The sequence below is a fragment of the Lytechinus variegatus genome, chromosome 4, assembly GCF_018143015.1.
Source record: "Lytechinus variegatus isolate NC3 chromosome 4, Lvar_3.0, whole genome shotgun sequence".
Classification (NCBI taxonomy): domain Eukaryota; kingdom Metazoa; phylum Echinodermata; class Echinoidea; order Temnopleuroida; family Toxopneustidae; genus Lytechinus; species Lytechinus variegatus.
This window is the reverse complement of record NC_054743.1, coordinates 1,016,435-1,035,314: the sequence shown is the minus strand read 5'-3', so window position 1 is coordinate 1,035,314 and position 18,880 is coordinate 1,016,435. Positions and strand designations below refer to the sequence as shown.

The window sequence follows — 18,880 nt, the reverse complement described above, 5'->3', positions numbered from 1 at the left end:
TACGCGCATGTCCGTTGGGCATCGTTTCCAACATTGTATCTCCTTATATACCGGCGTGATAATAGGCGCTAAGTCCATGGATCGGATCGGTTTACTTCTATTTCGTCTGATGCCAAATTGTCCAATTGCCAACTTGCCTATCATTTGGTCTACCATCAGTTCGTTCACTATCCACTTGGCCTATGTACGTACATGCCATTCCTTCTGCAGTTGATCCAGTTGAATATACAGTGCGTATCAAAAAAAAGTTTACACTTAGAAAAAATCCTGTAAAATTATATATTTGTAATATTCCGACTATTTTTCCACATTTTCCCTGATAGCAGACATGGTCATAATCACGTGATAATTACGTCGTATTCTCGGCATACTGGTCGTAGACAATAAATATGACGTCTTTATGACGTAATTGCGACCATTTTTAACGCCGAGTTTATCTTGCATTTTTATTTGACCAGATTATGACGTGATTATGACGTCATTAATTCACCAGTCAATGACGAGTAAATTTAAAATTTTGCATGACCAGAATATGATGTGATTATGACGTCATTTATTGACAAATCAACGACGAGTCTATCCACAATTTTACATGACCAGATTTTGACGTGATTATGACGTCATTAATTGACCATTCAATGACAAGTAAAATTTACAGTTTTGCATGACCAGAATATGACCTAAATATGACGTCATATATTGACAAATCAAAGACGAATATATTACAATTTTATATGACCAGATAATGATGTGATTATGACGTAATTAATCAACCAGTCACGAGTAAATTTACTATTTTGCATGACCAAAATATATACAACGTGATTATAATAATAATATGCAACATTTATATAGCGCTTAATACAAATGTTTCTAAGCGCTGCATACCATTACCCCGGCTTTAGCACGGCTACCCTGATCGGGCGCATCGAGCATTCCAAGGAATTTCTTCCTACCGGGTACCCATTTACTACACCTGGGTCGAGAGTGGCAATTGTAGATAAACGCCTTGCCAAAGGACGTGCTGCGGTGGGATTTGAACCCCAGTCCTTGTGGTTCACAGTCCGCAGACTTATCCACTGAGCCACAACACCTTCACGACGAGTGCATTTACAATTTTATATGACCTCATTATGAAAACATTTATATATATATACAACCATAGGCAGCGAAAGCGCGGGGGGGGACAGAAGGGGGGACGTTCCCCCCTTCTAATTTGTTTGTTGATATAATAACCTTTTTTTTGCTTGTCTACTTTGTTTCCTGCATGCATCCCCCTTAATTCACGTGGGCCCCCACCCCTCCCTGAAATGTTTGTGTCCCCCCCTCCCTAAAATTTAGGTTGATAACCCCCCTTTTTTTTGCTTGTCAAATATTTTTGGTAATCCACTCCCCTAAATTCAAATGTCAATTTTTTTGCCTGCGTCCATCCCTAAATTTCAGATGGACCATGGATCCCAAAATTTCAGATGGACCCCCCACCTAAATTTTGTTGGCTTCCGCCGCCAATGCATACTACAAATACGTTTTCAAAATGTTCCCTTTATTTTTCTCCCGGTGTTTTCTTTAGCCTAAATGTTTAAAGGTTCTGTAGGTCGCCCGGGTAGGTCGTCGTCGAAAATTGATATTTCATTTGACACTTCAACCAAAACATGTTTCGAATGAAGACTAAATGCCAAGTCCGATCGTCAGCAGAGCGCGCACGTGATTCGTGTATTTGAAAATGCAACCGTTAATGAACGAAGTCGAGTCAAAGTGCTGGATCGTGCAATCGACGTCCGTAATAACTTGTTCTCAATTGACTGCCTGCCCTTTTTTGACATGTCAAGACACTTCAGGGTAAGCATTTACATGTATACTAATATTCTATATATGTCTAAATTAGCTGGAGTATCAGTAGAAATCAGAATAACCTATCACTGATGAAGTTATTTCAACCTGCGGTATCGTGCGTGCCGGCGTAAGTACCGCACGGTACGGTACGTGAAGTCGAACCCTAGAGTTGTGGCGATGACAACGGCTCTCGAGCCGTGGCGTTTGCTGTTTTGACTGTGAACATGTAAAAACTTTTTCTTTGCTTTCATCTTTAAAACCAATCATCAAACGTTGAAATACATTCTTATGACTTCTTAAATTTGATCTCAAAGAATAATTTTAGACCCTATTCTCTAATTTGTATGGTGTGGACGTTGTCGTTGTCAGCCATGGCATGGCATGATGGTGGTGGTGCTCTGCACAGTGCCCTTTCCTTGCCTTTTTCTTAGGCCTAAGGCTTTGGCTTGGCCTACATTACATGTACCTTCAATTCAAGTGATGTTCGTGCAGGCTCCACTTAACCACCGCTACACTGCGCTCCACCTACCCGAACCTCAACTCGGTGAACTTGTAATTCGGATACTCCGAGTTTCAAAGGTGGGAAAAAATAAAATGAATAGGCCCTATTTATTGTAAAAATTACCCCCCAACCAACAATGCATTAAAGTTTAAGGCGCTAATGCAGTTTCGCACCGGCCGATTACCAGCACACCTAATCACCAATACTTGTTACCAAATGTCATGACAAGTCTCTCAGTCACATTTCGATGTCAATACATCCACCACTTTTCAAAATATTGTGATCGGGAATGGCTGTATTTCATCTTCGATCTCAACGTCGTTGATCGACATCGCTTCGCGGATCGCTTGGATTCACCGTGCACCGTAATGTTAATATGAACTGAAGTTAGCAACCAAATCATGCGAACATAGATTCGCATGCGGCATGCTGGCAGTTTGTTCGCCACATTTTCGCATGATTTGGTTGCTAACTTCAGTTCATATCAACATTACATTGCATGGTGAATCCAAGTGATCTGCGAAGCGATGTCTACGCCGTGTCGCTTCGCGGATCGCTTGGATTCACTGTGCACCGTAATGTTGATATGAACGGAAGTTAGCAACCAAATCATGCGAGCATAGATTCGCATGCGGCATGCTGGCAGTTTGTTCGCCACATTCTCGCATGATTTGGTTGCTAACTTCAGTTCATATCAACATTACGGTGCACAGTGAATCCAAGCGATCTGCGAAGCGATGTCTACGCCGTGTCGCTTCGCGGATCGCTTGGATTCACCGTGCACCGTAATGTTGATATGAACGGAAGTTAGCAACCAAATCATGCGAACATAGATTCGCATGCGGCATGCTGGCAGTTTGTTCGCCACATTCTCGCATGATTTGGTTGCTAACTTCAGTTCATATCAACATTACGGTGCACGGTGAATCCAAGCGATCTGCGAAGCGATGTCTACGCCGTGTCGATCAACGACGTTGAGATCGAAGCCGAAATACAGCCATTCCCGATCAAGATATTTTGAAAAGTGGTGGATATATTGACATCGAAATGTGACTGAGAGACTTGTCATGACATTTGGGAACAAATATTGGTGATGAGGTATGCTGGTAACCGGCCGGTGCGAAACTGCATTAGCGCCAAGTTTAATTTCTTACTCTTGACTTAGACTTGGTCTTAGAGCCAAGGTACTTAGTACATAATGTGTGGTGGGTATGTGCCGCAGTGGGGACCCCCTTTTTTACACTCAAATTTCCATTCCAAGGCATAGCATTTTGTCTTATTGAGGTAACCGGAGGATTAGAGCAAGAAATCTAGCTTTTATTTATTGTTGATGTCTTTTGGGGGATATTTTTTACAATAAATATGCATTTTTTCCCACCTTTGCCACTTAGAGTATCTGAACGAGTTCACCGACTTGAAGTTCGGGGAAGTGGAGCGGTAATGAAGAGGAGAAAAGCCTGCTCGAACATCACTTGAGGTAGGCTTGGCCTTGCTTATAAATGTAATTGTACATAGACCCTATTCAGAAGAGATGTGTTTTTTCTAAAAAATAATCCCTGTCTGAAAATTGGTAGTGATGGACACTAACCAAAAGTGGCAAATCATATATTAATTTACTATGATTAGAAAATATCTCAAACCAAAATATCGCTTCCATCTTTTCCATATCAATGACCTTTGAATTTTGCCGCCCGATTTTGAAGGTGTCCTTATAGCTACTACACACTCGATTTATCATGCAATTTTTTTTTCTTGTTCCTCAGTTCTCAGTTTTTAAAGCATTTTCTATTGTTGGAAAAAAATAAATGAAGGTGCATACACCTAAAAAACTGCATTTTTTGTTTTCTCTACAATTTGCAATTTTATGTACAAAATATTAATACTAAAGGAGTCGTTTGTCACACTACAGTCACGAAGATTGTGCATTTGCCATTGAAATTGCATGTGCAATGAGTGGTGAGTACCTGAAGCTTTAGGACATGTATACCTCGATAGACTAAATAAATAATCATTTCAATTTCAGTGACATCATCTGGGACAGTTGGAACAACTCTACGCTCCACATTTAATTCAGTGTCAATCCTGATTTCATCAACATGGACTGATGGAACAAAAGTCATGCAAATATGCTGTTTTGTGTAGTGGTGAGTACAATTATCACTTTTGGAAGGGATTTTTTTACATGAACATGAGCTCCATGTTTGATTCAGTTTATTTGTTCCAAAGTTAAAATGAGAATGAAGGAAAGTTATGTAATCATTGACAGTGACTGATACTCCAACATTATTCCTGTAGATTAACCCTAAATCTCCTGGGGTATTTTGATTCTTGGGGGCATTAGGGCCCCCCTTAAGATCTCAGCCACGGATTGCGCTATCACAATGAAAATTTGCATGATGGTAGAGAGTGACATTTCCAACGCAGTTGCATTGGTAAATTTCACTGAATTCTTTTATTTTTATTTTGTAGGAATTAATTTTCTAATTTATTCATGAAACTTATGTATTTTATTCATGAAATCATACTTTTTGCTCTGATTCACTAAATAAAGCTCACAGAATGCTATTTTTGGTGAAATATTCTTTATAGCATTCCTAACAATTGTGAATGAAAAAATCCTGGTGCCAAGACCGATTTCTTATGTATTTTATTGCTTTTTTAATTTCTTATGTATTTTTTTTAAACAAGGCAAAATTAATAATGTTTAATTAGTAAAAGTAGAAATAATGATACGTTTCTGAATTTTTGCTAAATACCTGGTACACTATTTGCATTGGATTTGTACATGAAAAATACACTTACATTTTGACGTGTAATGTCGTAACCGCGCACCCGGGTGTCACAAATTTGGTCTCATAATTTATGCGAGACTTAAAAGTAAAAAGTCAGTAAGCGGCGAGGTCAAAAAAATTTGCGCAGCAGATATCGCAAAAATTGTCGAGGGGGGGGGGGGGGCATTATGGCCCTCTCCCTCCCCTGGCAGAATTAGGGTTAATGAAAAATTTCAAAAGACTGTAGTTTAATAAATTTTTCTCTGAAATTATGCATAAAATGATGCAAAAGTGACATCTTAACAATGATAAGAGTATTGTTTGTTTTTGCAACTTAGACAATTTTTATGATGCGAAATAGACATCTAAACAATGATAAGAACAAGAGTATTGTTTGCTTTTGCAAAGACAATGACAATGATTTTATTGGACCATGTTACACTCTTTCGGGGATTAGGGACACTATCAAAACGACATTACACATCAATTATGCAATTTTACATATGTAACTAATTAAAAGATTAAATCCACATCTGGCGTAAAAGATTTTCATTGGATGAATGAGATGAGACTGCTGCATTTTATTTACAGCCTTTCTCATTGGATGTTGCTTCACAAATGGGTGTGTCTTAGAGATAATAAAATGAAGATGAAATTGTTCTTAGAAGAATATCAATTCAAGGGATTTTAAGGGATTCTTTTTCAGAGATGAAATGGATCTCAAAATACTACCCCTGTTCCCTTCTATGAGTTTTCCTTTAATTGAATATTGATTCAAATTGTCTTTATTGCACTCTTGCGCTCCTTTTTTTATAGTGAAATATCTCTTCTGCAGTGTCCCCTCTTTCACCTCTTATTAAGTGCCCCATTTATGCCCTCATTTATTTTTTTTCTACTTCTAAATGTTTAGACTGGTAAACAAAGGTGAATGCAATTAGCACCCTTTCATTTTTACATATTTCATATAACAGAATATAAAAGTTTTCAGCTGAGCGATTGGAATAAAATAAACTGAATAAGCAAATGTCCTCCCTCACCTGATGTTGATATTCATATCAATATCCATTGATATCGATAGTGATAATGTAGATCACTGACTTTTGGCAATATGCGATAAAAAGAATTGATAATTGAAACCATTAAGTTTTGCATGCAGATGAAATAGTTTGGCTATGTTTGTTATAAGTTTCTCAATACCCCCCTTTTATTTTTTTACAGGTGTCACAAGATAAAGTACTTCCTTGATGAGTTCAGAGATGGATGATCAATCAAACATAGAATATGGTTTCTAGCAACCCTGCAGGTATCCTTCATACGCCAATGAGAGTGCATAAAGCTTGCACATATTATAAACGGTATCTGTGCTATCCCCAATATATAACATTAGACCAATTACATTGCCAAATTACAATGGAGCCTATCAAAGAAAAGGTAGACTCCAGCAAAACGTAATTTGAATATTAAAATAGAGAAAAACCAAAGAAGCACTGATAATTTCATCAAAATCTGACTAAGATAAGAAGGTTGTGAAATTTTGAGTTTAAAAAAACATTAATATGCAAAACACAGGTCAAATGAGGATCAAAGACGTTCTTTTGTATTTTATCATATGAAACATAGAACAGATCCATTGTCTTTGGCAGAGAGTAATTGGTCTACCGGTAATCTTATACTTAGGGAACTAATAATTTAAGAGATGCTTTACATAGGAATAAGTAATTATGTAGTACAATACATTTTTCAGGAGCAACTTGGTCTGCTCATCATTAGAGTGCAGTGGGCTGATTCATAAATCTGTTAGTAAGTTAAGATTGATTTTAAGAACGACTAGTGAACATTTCCTTTGTGCTAATTGATTATTAAACCTAAATAGACTGGGCTATTTATAACACCTAAGAAGACTGGGGGGGGGCCTGATTCAGCCCCCCCCCCCCCTTCTGATTTCGGTCGTCCATCGCGCGATCGCGACGGAAATTGGCACGCGCGTTACCCATGGCATTATCTACAAAATTTCAATATATATAATTCTGTAAAAAATCTCATTGCTCATTAATTTGCCAATATATGCGTAAAATCATAAGTTTGCTCTAATTAATAAAATAATGCCCCTAAAATGCTACTTTTTGTTTCACATAATCTAGATAGGCATCTGATCAATTTTATTTTAAAAAAATTTCAACATCACATTTATTTTCTTAAGCATTCTATTGTTTTCTAAATTTCTTATGTATTTCTCTGTTTTTCGACTTTTTGTTTTTTATTGTTTTTTCAATGGAAATTGTCAGGGACTTCATTTTGACCATAAAAAAGATAAATTTAATTGATTTTAAGCAGTAAATGGAAAAATGATACAATTTATGAATTTTGACTAAAAACACTATTTGCATTGGATTTGTACACAAATTCACATTTTTGAGTTATTTTGGGTCTGCATGCACTTGCAAAATGATGGGTCGTTCGCACTGATCGCACTTATTGTTACATACTTTAAAGGAGAAGTCCACGCCAACAAAAAGTTGATTTCACTTAAAGGAGAATGAAACCATTGGAACAAGATAGCTTGTGTGAAAACAGAAAAATCAAAGAAACAGATCAACAAAAGTTTGAGAAAAATCGGACAAATAATGAGAAAGTTATGAGCATTTGAATATTGCGATCACTATTGCTATGGAGATAGCAAATTGGCAATGCGACAAAGATGTGTGATGTCACTTGTGAACAACTCTAGATATATTTCACTTGAATTGCCTCTTTTATCACATCTATCCATAGATCATGTGTTCTTTCTACATGAGGGCATGTAATACATATTTTTTTAAGAATACATCATGGATAAAGAGTTTGTATCATCATAAGAAAAAACAAAAAGAGACATTTTGAGGGTATTTTATAGTCCACCAAAGGGAAAGTTGTTCATCAGTGACATCACACATCCTTGTCGCATTGCCAATGGGAGGATCTCCATAGCATTAGTGATTGCAATATTTAAATGCTCATAACTTTCTCATTATTTGTCCAATATTTCTGTTTCTACACAAGCCTATTTGTTCCAAAGGTTATATTCCCCTTTAAAAGAGAAAATTTATTTTATGTGGTATTTGATTTACTCATTTTAGTTAAATTTTTGATACTTGTAAGCAATTATTTCTTATATATCAGCATTATATTCACGCAGTACAACTCATGCTACACAATATCGAGAAATATTTTAACTGGGTCAGGCTCTGGTGTCAGGAATTTCACTCATGTATGCAAGTGAAGTATTCACCTTAAACTTGGGTGTTTTTCATTATTATGTATATATGGAAAACTGCTGTTACCAAGGTGAAACTTTTAAGCGACAATCACAAACCATACTTAGTTAAAATGAATACATGTTGCTTACATCCAAATAAATATGAGCTCCCATTTGAGTATCGCTGCAAATCTGGTATTATTTTCACAGACATATTGTTCAGGGTAAGCCATTTCTTGTTTAAAATAAGGTACTTGGAAGCCATATTTCTTGGACATCAGTATTGTATTTACCTTAATATCTCAGACTCTACATGGGTTAATCAGTCTCATTTGGTTTACCATCAGTTCGTCCACCCACCATTTTTTCTGAATAACCAATTGGTTTAATTGCCATACCATTTGGTCTAATTGGACTAAGTGTAATAAGTGTTAATCGGACAAAATGAAGGAAAAGAAAATTGGTATTAGACCAACTGGTTATGAGATGAAATGGTCATAGACAAGCTGGTGATTAGAAGATTATTGGACCAAATGGTTGTTAGATATTTCGTTGATGGACCAATTGTCATTTGACTAAATGAGGTAGGCCATGATCACAGTGGACGAGTTGGCAATAGATGAATAGGCAATTTATCCAAATTGTATCTCTGTATTTGTTAACAGACATTGTAACTGGTTTCATAGTTCTTTGACCAGACACGGAATGGGGGGGGGGGGGGGTGCCAATTCTGAAAGCCAAATTACCTTTTTTTAGCTTGTCAAACTTTTGGGAAAGCAATCCGCACCCTGTAAGAGTAAAATCCAACTTGTTGTATGTTGTATTTACAAGAATACACCACACACTGTATTCTTAAAGGAGAAAAGGTTTTGTTACGCGATTTCTTGAATTTATTAATAAAATATTTGTAACTGAGTTCATAATTGAAATGTGTATTTGATTTATCGTTTAATGTGTGTGACTGTGTGTATGGGTGTTTGTGTTTTGTCTGTTCTTGACAAGTCTTGGACCTACAGTCAATCTTGCAATCGTAAAAATATTGGAACTGATCAACCCATGATTTGATTTCTTTAATATTTTGAACTAAGCTAGGTTAACTGTACGTTCGAGTTGTGTTTTCATGTACAATTTCATATGTAAATCATTATCACGTCAAAATAAGTCAAAATTCCGTCATTATGACATCGTAGTCGACTATTAAAGACCTTAAAATCATGTCCAGATGACGTCTAATACTGGTCATAAATATGTTATAAAGTGACTATTAATTACGTCATAAAGATGTCATAAGTGACCATTAATGACATAATAATCACGTCAATATACGACGTCATTCTGACGTATAATACTGGTAATGAATACGTTATAAAGACGTCATAAAGACGTTGTAAGTAACCATTAATGACGTAATAATCAAGTCATAAAGACGTGTAATACTGGTCAGGAATATGGCGTAAAAACGTCATAAAGACGTCGTATTCGACTTATTAAGACGTCATAATCACGTCATTTTACGACGTTGATATGACGACGTGCGTTGGTGCAAATTCTTGACTTTAAGACGTCTTTTTACGACGTCAAAACGACGTGATACTCGTCGTAAAATAACGTCAATATGACGTCTTTTTACCCAGTTTTTGCTATCAGGGTTAGCATTTGTACAGACACATTTAAGCAAATGAGGATAAAACTGTCGAAAAATATTATTATTATTATTATATGTATTATTTTCCACAGGCATGCAGCACCCCCTGGAATTATGGTAGGTGTCAAATTGGAGAAATGTATGGAATCATGACCAACATTTCGTGTTAGAACCTTATGTTTTTCTTTTGCTTTGTTCAGAACGTAACCCTATAGCAAAAATAAATCGTGAGTGTGAACTGAGCACATTTCTTTTCTCAATCATCAAAAATAATTATCATATTATTTTCCCAATGAGTTGTGGAATGTCGACACGCCGGAATCTCCATGGTCCCAATCTCAATATGAAAAATACACTTCCTCTGCTATAAAACAACAGTTATCATTCCCTTTTCCCTTTAAATATAACAGGGAAATGGGGGAAATGAGAGTTCCAATTTCATTGCTAAATAATTGATGTTTTGTCTTGATCGTGTCGCCACGCATCACAGTCATTCACATTTTTTTCAACAGTTGAACTGCTCGTGCACACACTGTATGCGTAGGCCTATATCCCGGAGGCATATCTGCCTCTCATTTCTTGCAATAAAAGTTCATCTTTCCATCTGTATTTTTTGTTTGTTTATCATTTATTTAATAAGGGGTAGCTAATTAAAAGCTCCCATGGGGCACCCTTATCTATTACTTTGTCATTGGTATCCATTCTTGGGCCATCGGTTCTATTCATCCATCTTTTCATTCTTTCAGTCATCCATCCACCCACCGATGTAGTGATTATAGACTACCTCACCCTCCCCACACTGGAGAAATGCTCAGCGACCAATTCTGTGGAAATCCTATTGATACACGTTTCAAAGCCGACGTAAATTACTAGTACATGTGCCCTCGGACGTTGCTTCTACAAGTTTGATTAGTCTTCTTTCACGTACTTCGTTGCCCTGTTTCCCACTGCGTGACTTGTAAAGTTCTGTTGTAAAACATGCTGGTCGCCCCCGTGGTCAGCTCTGCACTGAAATTCACCCCTCTGCATACAAAGAGCGGCTCTACCGTAGATCATAGCGCCGTGCAATATGAATATACTCAACTTCTCCTTATTCCATATCTAGGTATAATGGGTGGCTGCAAGAATAAGAGTTTTCCGAGAAATCTTGCCCATTGCGTCTGCACCCCCCCCCCCGGTTTATTTTTTATTTTTTGCTTTTGCTCATGACGCCTGTAAAGATTGACCAAATAACACTTTATTCGAAATTTGCAACTTGATGCATTGGTCGTACACCCGGTCGCACACACACACACTACCAAGGTCTACATGATGTAGACTACGCTACGTACATACTTTGCATCAACTGCTCACCTTTTGACCTCGCCAGTTCAGCCTAAACAAACGTATAATAATCAAGATGCGTTGCATTGCAAGCAGCTTCACACCTACTTTCATGTCAATAATGTCTGTCTTCATGGTCCTACCAACTTGATTTATCTTCCTTTTATGTTTTACTATTCTGTTTCCCGCCCTGAAAATTGTTTTTCTCTTCGCCCTTCCCTTTCTTCATACTCGGCCCTAAACAGAATGGGGTGGCCGTCTATTTAGAGTTTTAAACCATTTTTGTTTTAACTTTTTATCAAATAATCTGAAACTGACTGAAACGCTTTACAATGATATCATGATTTCAGGAAAGATAAAGATGGAGGGAACTGAAAGGGTGCATAAAGAGCTGACATGAAACAAAAAATCAAACTCGGCCCTTCCCCTTCTCTGGGATTCCTCGTATCTCTGTAGTCTTGGAGTATTCAGATTCATGACATACGATTCCTACAGCTCCATGCCTACAGTAAGCCGTATTGCGTAGTCATTCACGTCCGCTAATCAACGTGTTTGAAGTTTCATGTAGCGCATGTATGTCTTTGGTATACATATACAGTGTGTATGTACTGCAGGACGATTTTTATTGATTGGGGAACCAAAGGGGCAAACCCTATCCGACCCCGCCAACACACACAACCAATACACACGCGCCCTCCACTGATTCACTTACCCCCAGTGATTCACCTAACACAGTGATTCACTTTCCCCGGCTATTCAGGAGTGTGTGCATGTTATGCATGTGTTTGGTAGTCTTATCGTACAACAGTCCAGGGGGTGGACTTCAGTATCAGCAGCCACTGGCCGCCTAACCATCGGCGCATTGTGCATGCAGCGTCCGATGCATGACTTCTACCCTGCTCTCACTGTGCGTGTAGCATTCGTCGATAATGCGCATGCGCCATGACGTATTCATGAATATCCACGATGTTATAATGAATATGCATGAATCAAACGGCGTTCTAATATCAATTTATTTCCTAACTCGAGATGGCGGATCAACAATTGTATCGGTTAAACGAGCTCCTGTAATCTATATTTCACCCCTCAATATCACCAAAAGAACAGAGAGTTATACCAATTTCTGTTGAGTGCTTAAGTAGAGCACTGATATAGATACTTAATTAAAATAATATCTTTACAATTGATTCACTGCCCTTGTATGAGATGAACCAATCATACACTATACCTTTAAATTTTTCTCTCTATCTCCTCTGTTTCTTGCCCTCTATAAAATCAGAGGCGTCAATGCATGCACATCGTTCTGAAACGATTGCAGTTCTAGTCTTCTTTGCATTGACGCCCAATGGCGACAATGCATTGTTCTTGTTCCATATTCCTATTCCGCAATCTTCTTCTTCGTCTTCTGCCAAAAACCAAATTCACTTAACACATAGAGTTTGTTAACTCTGCCCAGGCCACGTCCCTCATCCAAATTCATAAAAATTTGGCAAGCATTGTCTCCAACAACCTTAGTTGTGCACTTATTATTTCATTTTCCAAAATCACGCATGCATGACCGTGCAGACGCCATTTTTTAAATTTCAAGTCCATTTGCATACCATTCCTAATCCCGTCCAAACTCCCGTATCACGCATGCTACAGACTTCTAACAAATTGCAATAGATAGTCCAAGAGTTGCTCCATTATATGCGACGTATAACCTGACCTTCAAAATTCCACCTTCATGCCCTAAATTCAAATCCGAAATAGCCTTCCTTCAAAAACTTTATATTTATTGAAATGTAAAGTAAAAAAAATCGTAAAATGGCCATAACTTTCTTGTTTTTATTTTTTTCGATTTCATATTTTCAGGAATTGATTACAGCACTATATCATACATAGTACTCAGATTTCACGCATCATTGACTTTCTGTCATTGAAATAGCGCCCTCTAAAGTTTCAAAAACGCTTACCTTTGAATGCTCCTCATTGCGTCATGCATGGCCAAACCCGTACCCTTTTTTGAATTTAGGGTCTTCAAGATATGCCCTTTCATGCCATTTAAAAAAATATATACCTTACAACTGACGAAATATCTGAAAAATGCTCCCGAAATCAGCAAAATACCCCAAAATGCACTTTAATGCCAGCACAACTTCAACTTGCTCTTATTTACTTATTATTGAAGGTTATTCTTTTTAACTTGGCAGATATGAGTATTGATATATACTTCAACCGTTCGTCAACCTTTTGTAACAGAAACTGACAAAAATCTGACGTCAGCTTAAAATTATTGTGCAAAACTTTCATTTTTAATGTCTTTCTTTATATGGCATTTACTTCCGGTCTATTGCATGCGCACAAATAAAAGTGGTATCAATGTCACTGCAATGGAATACTCTTTCCAGTGATACCAAGTACGACATATGTTAACACAGAAAATTTCAAGATAAGTCAATCTGAACACTTGGTGTACTGCTCACAATGCACACATTATCAACAAAAGAATTGTACACAGTGTCTATTGCATCGGTTTCGCGCAAAAACGAACTTAATATGGCACGCCATTTGTCCCATAAGGCGATAAACTCAGTTTGTGCATGCACATCGTTCTGATATGTACTTAACACTGGGTTACGTTAATGAATTGTCAACGAATTTGTATGCTTATTTTTATTACTCTCTCTGCGTCTTTCTTTCTCTCTCTCTTTGTTTAGCGGCCACATGGTCTAAAAAAGGACGAAATCTGTTTGACTCGAGAATGTAACATCCTATGGAAGGTAAAATCTGCCAAAATCCAATTTGATTAACATGTAATATTCGTTAGTCCTCTCCTGCCTGCGTTTCTCATCAAAATTCATTCTGATTTCGTAAACATGTTATCCATAATTAGTGACCATAACTTTAGAATTAGCGCCTTCTATTGCAAAGTCTTAAAATAGTTGAAGTGCCATAACTTCCTTGTTTGAATTTATTTTTGTCTCATATTTCAGGGTTTGCCAATTGTATCATTTCACATAATCCAACTGTGTTTTACGCATCAGTGACCATTCCTTTAAGAAATAGCGCCCTCTAATATTTTGAGAATGTATATCATCTAGAGTTTTCTCTCTATCTCCTTCTGTTTCTTGCCCTCTATTAAATCAGAGGCGTCAATGCATGCACATCGTTCTGAAATGATTGCAGTTCTAGTTGCATTGACGCCCAACGGCGACAATGCATTGTTCTTGTTCCATATTCCTATTCCGTAATTTTCTTCTTCCACCAAAATCCCATTTGTTTAACACATGGTTTTGTTAGCTCTACCCTGACTCCGTCCCTCATCCAAATTCATCCAAATTTGGTAGACATGTTGTCCAGCATCCCTAGTTGTGCCTCTCGTCTTCCATTTTCCAAAATCACTCATGCATGACCATCCAGGCGCCATTTTGTCCATTTCAAGTCCATTTGCATACCAATCTTCATTCTTTCATATCTCAGTTATCCTGCATGCTACAGACTTCTAACAAATTGCTATAGATAGTCCAAGAAATGCTCGATCATCTGCGACGTATAACCTGACCTTCAAAATGCCATTTTCATGCCCTTAATTCAAATCCCAAATAGCCTTCCTTCAAAAACTTTATATTTATTGAAATGTAAAGTTAAAAAAAATTGTAAAATAGCCATAACCTTTTTGTTTTTATTCATTTTGCGCTCATTCTTTCAGGAATTGATAACGGTATAATAACATACGTGCTAACTAGTTTTCAGGCATCATTGATCTTCTGTCATTGAAATAGCGCCCTCTAAAGTTTAAAAAAAGGCTTACCTTTGAATGCTCCTCATTGCGTCATGCATGGCCAAACCCGTACCTTTTTTTGGATTTAGGGCCTTCAAGATAGGCCCTTTCATGCAAATTTAAAGAAATATATACCTTACAACTGTCGAAATATCTGAAAAATGCTCCCGAAAATCAGCAAAATACCCCAAAATGCACTTCAATGCCAGCACAACTTCAACTTGCTCTTATTTTCCTTATTATTGAATGTTATTCTTTCTAACTTGGCAGATATGAGTTTTGATATATACTTCAACCGTTCGTTAACCTTTTGTAACAGAAACTAACGAAAATCTGACGTCAGCTTAAAATTATTGTGCAAAACCTTCATTTTTAATGTCTTTTTATATGGCATTTACTTCGAGTCTATTGCCTGCGCACAAATAAAAGTAGTATCAATGTCACCGCATTGGAATACTCTTTCCCGTGATACCAAATACGACATAGGCTACAACAGAAAATTTGAAGATAAGTCAATCTGAACATATTTTATACTGCTCACACTGCACACATTTTCAACAACCACGTATGGGGTGCCAAATGGTCTAAAAAAATTTACTTGAGAATGTAAATTCCTATTGATAGCAAAATGTGCTAAAATCCAATTTGATTAACATGTAATTTTTGTTAATCCTCCCCTACTACCGTTCCTCATCCAAATTCATTATAATTTTGGTAGACATGTTATCCATAATAAGTGACCATAACTTTAGAAATAGCGCCCTCTATTGCAAAGTCTTAAAATAGTTGAATCCCCATAACTTCCTTGTTTGAATTTATTTTCGTCTCATATTTTCAGGGTTTGCCAATTGTATCATTTCACATAATCCAACTGTGTTTTACGCATCAGTGATCATTCCTTTAGGAAATAGCGCCCTCTACTATGTTGAGAATGTATATCATTTAGATTTTTCTCTCTATCTCCTTTTGTTTCTTGCCCTCTATTAAATCAGCGGCGTCAATGCATGCACATCGTTCTGAAACGATTGCAGTTCTAGTCTTCTTCTTCTTCTTCCACCAAATCCAATTTGTTTAAGACATGGTTTTTGTTTGCTCTACCCTGACTCCGTCCCTCATCCAAATTCATCCAAATTTGGTACACATGTTGTCAAGCGACTTCAGTTGTGCCTCTCGTCTTCCGTTTTCAAGAATCACTCATGCATGACCATCTAGGCGTCATTTTGTCCATTTCAAGTCCATTTGCATACCATTCTTCATACTTTCATATCTCAATTATCCTGCATGCTACAGATTTCTACCAAAGTGCTATAGATAGTCCAAGAGTTGGTCCATCATCTGCAACGTATAACGTGACCTTCAAAATGCCATCTTCATGCCCTAAATTCAAATCCGGAATAGCCTTCCTTCGAAAACTTCATATTTATTGAAATGTAAAGTAAAAAAAATCGTGAAATGGCCATAACTTTTTTGTTTTGTTTATTTTGCGCTCATATCTTCAGGAGTTGATTACAGTACCATAATATACATGCTGCTTAGTTTTTACGCATCAGTGATCTTCCGTCATTGAAATAGCGCCCTCTAAGTTTTCAAAAACGCTTACCTTTGAATGCTCCTCATTGCGTCATGCTTGGCCAAATTCGTACCCTTTTTTTGAATTTAGGGTCTTCAAGATATGCCCTTTCATGCCATTTAAAAAATATATACCTTACAACTGACAAAATATCTGAAAAATGCTCCCGAAAAAACAGCAAAATACCCCAAAATGCACTTTACTGCCAGCACAACTTCAACTTGCTCTTATTTCCTTATTATTGAAGCTTATTCTTTCTAACTTGGCTGATATGAGTATTGATATATACTTCAACCGTTCGTCAACCTTTTGTAACAGAAACTGACAAAAATCTGACGTCAGCTTAAAATTATTGTGCAAAACCTTCATTTTTAATGTCTTTCTTTATATGGCATTTACTTCCGGTCTATTGCCTGCGCACAAATAAAAGTAGTATCAATGTCACCGCATTGGAGTACTCTTTTCAGTGATACCGAATACGACATAGGTTACAACAGAAAATTTCAAGATAAGTCAATCTGAACATATGGTATACTGCTCACAATGCACACATTTTCAACAACCACGTATGGGGCGCCATATGGTCTAAAATTGTTTACTCCAGAATGTAACTTCCTATGGAGAGCAAAATGTGCTAAAATTCAATTTGATTAACATGTAATTTTTGTTAGTCCTCCCCTGCCACCGTTCCTCATCCAAATTCATTCTAATTTGGTAGACATGTTATCCATAATTAGTGACCATAACCTTAGAAATAGCGCCCTCTATTGCAAAGTCTTAAAATAGTTGAATTGCCATAACTTCCTTGTTTGAATTTATTTTTGTCTCATATTTTCAGGGTTTGCCAATTGTATCATTTCACATAATCCAACTGTGTTTTACGCATCAGTGACCATTCCTTTAAGAAATAGCGCCCTCTAATATTTTGAGAATGTATATCATCTAGAGTTTTCTCTCTATCTCTTTCTGTTTCTTGCCCTCTATTAAATCAGAGGCGTCAATGCATGCACATCGTTCTGAAACGATTGCAGTTCTAGTCTTCTTCTTCTTCTTCTTTTACCAAATCCCATTTGTTTAACACATGGTTTTTGTTAGCTCTACCTTGGCTCCGTCCCTCATCCAAATAGTCCAAGAGTTGCTCTATCATCTGCGACAAATAACCTGACCTTCAAAATGTTATTTTCATGTCCTAAATTCAAATCTGAAATAGCCTTCCTTCAAAAATTTCATATTTATTAAAATGTAAAGTAAAAAATCGTAAAATCGCCATAACTCTCTTGTTTTGATTCATTTTGAGCATTTTTCAGGAATTGATTACGGTATCATAACATGGAAGTCAGTGGAAGTCAACCTTAATTTTGGAAGCGCCTTGTAAGTTGATTTAACCTGATTATTACCAATTTTGAGCCGATACTATATCTTCATATACATTTAAGAGTGATTGTCAACGTTTAGGAGCAATTTTGAATCATGGCTAGCAATAAAACTAAGAAGAAAATTAAGTCTCGAAACCAAAGTAAGGCCTTAGAAGAAGTCATCGAAGTTGCAACCGAGTCCTCGTTCGAAGATCCCCCGGACCGACTGCTGACGCATAGAGGCTTATTGCCAAATGAAATCGTTGGTCAACGAACCGTAAAAGAGCGCTCAAATTCAAATTCTCCCGCCGATATCAGAACAATGATTGCCGATGAAGTAAGGAATGCTTTGATTTCTGAACCCGTTCTCAACACGATTGTTGATGCCGTCTACAATAGAATCTACAAAAAAACTTGCCGACGAGCTTCATGCTTCCTTTCAACTGGAACTCGGAAGAACAGAGCAACGCATGGATGCCCTTGCAACGACCTCTGACCTCCTTGGTAAGAAGATCAAAGAACTTCAATCGTCCGTCGAAGAGCAGGAGCAATACTCACGTCGCCAGTGCCTTCGAATCTACGGGCTGCCAGAGAACCGCAACGAAGACACCGACGACCTCGTTATTGCACTAGCTGGAAAGATGAACATCACGATTGGAAAGCAGGACATCGATCGGAGTCATCGAATTCATCTGAGACGTGAGAGTCAACAACAAGCTTGATCATCTCAACCGATTCGCCCGAAACCGTTGATCGTCAAGTTCTCGCGCTACAATGCTCGGCGATTGATGTACGGAGCGAAGTCGCCTTGTTCTCTAGAGCATCCTCTCACAAGAATACGAAGTTCACATGGAGTATTGATGGCAGGATCTTTACTGTGACG

General features: G+C 37.4%; 1 long non-coding RNA gene across 2 annotated transcripts; it reads left to right on the top strand.

Annotated features, from left to right (window-relative positions):
- The first annotated feature begins 1,649 nt into the window (after positions 1-1,649).
- On the top strand, positions 1,650-6,522 carry LOC121413187. 2 transcript variants are annotated; one of them, XR_005969687.1, is made up of 4 exons: positions 1,650-1,839; positions 3,727-3,812; positions 4,359-4,479; positions 6,325-6,522. It is a non-coding gene; the product is annotated as an uncharacterized LOC121413187 (long non-coding RNA). The 2 variants fall into 2 exon arrangements; XR_005969688.1 differs by lacking the exon at positions 1,650-1,839 and adding an exon at positions 3,391-3,433.
- The last annotated feature ends 12,358 nt before the right edge of the window (positions 6,523-18,880 follow it).